The sequence below is a fragment of the Elephantulus edwardii genome, unplaced genomic scaffold (genome assembly GCF_000299155.1).
Source record: "Elephantulus edwardii isolate Elephantulus edwardi_28Jun2011 unplaced genomic scaffold, EleEdw1.0 scaffold00017, whole genome shotgun sequence".
Lineage (NCBI taxonomy): Eukaryota > Metazoa > Chordata > Mammalia > Macroscelidea > Macroscelididae > Elephantulus > Elephantulus edwardii.
Genome location: NW_006399767.1, coordinates 5767218 through 5768180, shown reverse-complemented (window position 1 = coordinate 5768180; position 963 = coordinate 5767218). Strand labels below are relative to the sequence as shown.

General features: G+C 44.0%; 1 pseudogene; it reads left to right on the top strand.

Annotated features, from left to right (window-relative positions):
- The first annotated feature begins 495 nt into the window (after positions 1 to 495).
- Positions 496 to 749, top strand: LOC102857065 (annotated as a pseudogene).
- Positions 750 to 963: the final 214 nt, after the last annotated feature.

Genomic DNA, 963 nt, shown 5'->3' with positions numbered 1-963 from the left:
TGCAGTTAGATCAAAGTAGTATTTGAAGACTAGGTGATGCCTGACCTGAGTAACAATGACAGTCAGTTGTGGCCATCTCAGCTACACCTTTGTATTTATTAATTCTAGATAATGTAAGTTCACATAAAATTTTATGGAGTTTTAAGAACTTTACTCAACACCCATGGTACCAGTAGTCAAGAAATAAGGAGACACCAATGTACAAATACCCAGTACAATTACTGGGAAAATCTGCATTTAGAGACCTCTCCAAATTACTGAAGAGCAATGATGTCAGTTTGAGGACTAAGGTACCGTGTGATTCAGGCCATGTTCTTTCCAATTACTCACTATGCATCTGAGAGCTGGACAATGAATAAGGATGACATTAAAAGAATTTATACCAGGTGCGCCACGGCTTCAGGAGTGGTGGTGGCTGGTCGTGCCAGCTTGGGTTGCTCTAACCCCTCCCCCAGAAAGCCATCCCAGTCACTGAGTCCCTGCTCCACGGTAACCATGTGCGACCAAAAGGCGGTGATCAAAAATGCGGACATGTCGGAGGAGATGCAACAGGACTCGGTGGAGTGTGCGACCCAGGCGCTGGAGAAATACAACATAGAGACGGACAAGAAGGAGTTTGACAAGAAGTGCAACCCCACCTGGCACTGCATTGTGGGGAGAAACTTCGGTAGTTATGTGACACATGAACTAAGTACTTCATCTACTTCTACCTGGGCCAAGTTGCCATGCTTCTGTTCAAATCTGGTTAAAGCATGGAATGTGCCCACACACCCAGTGATCCATCCAAAAACAAGGACTGCAGCCAAAATTCCAAATACCAGAGACTGAAATCTTCAGCCTTGCTAAGAGAACGCCTCCATCTTTGAACCTTTGTTGTGTTTTTGTACAGGACCTTCCTCTGTACCAGTTTGTTGTGGTTATAAAGCAATTAGCAAACCAGCTTACATTTGTATTTCTTTTCTA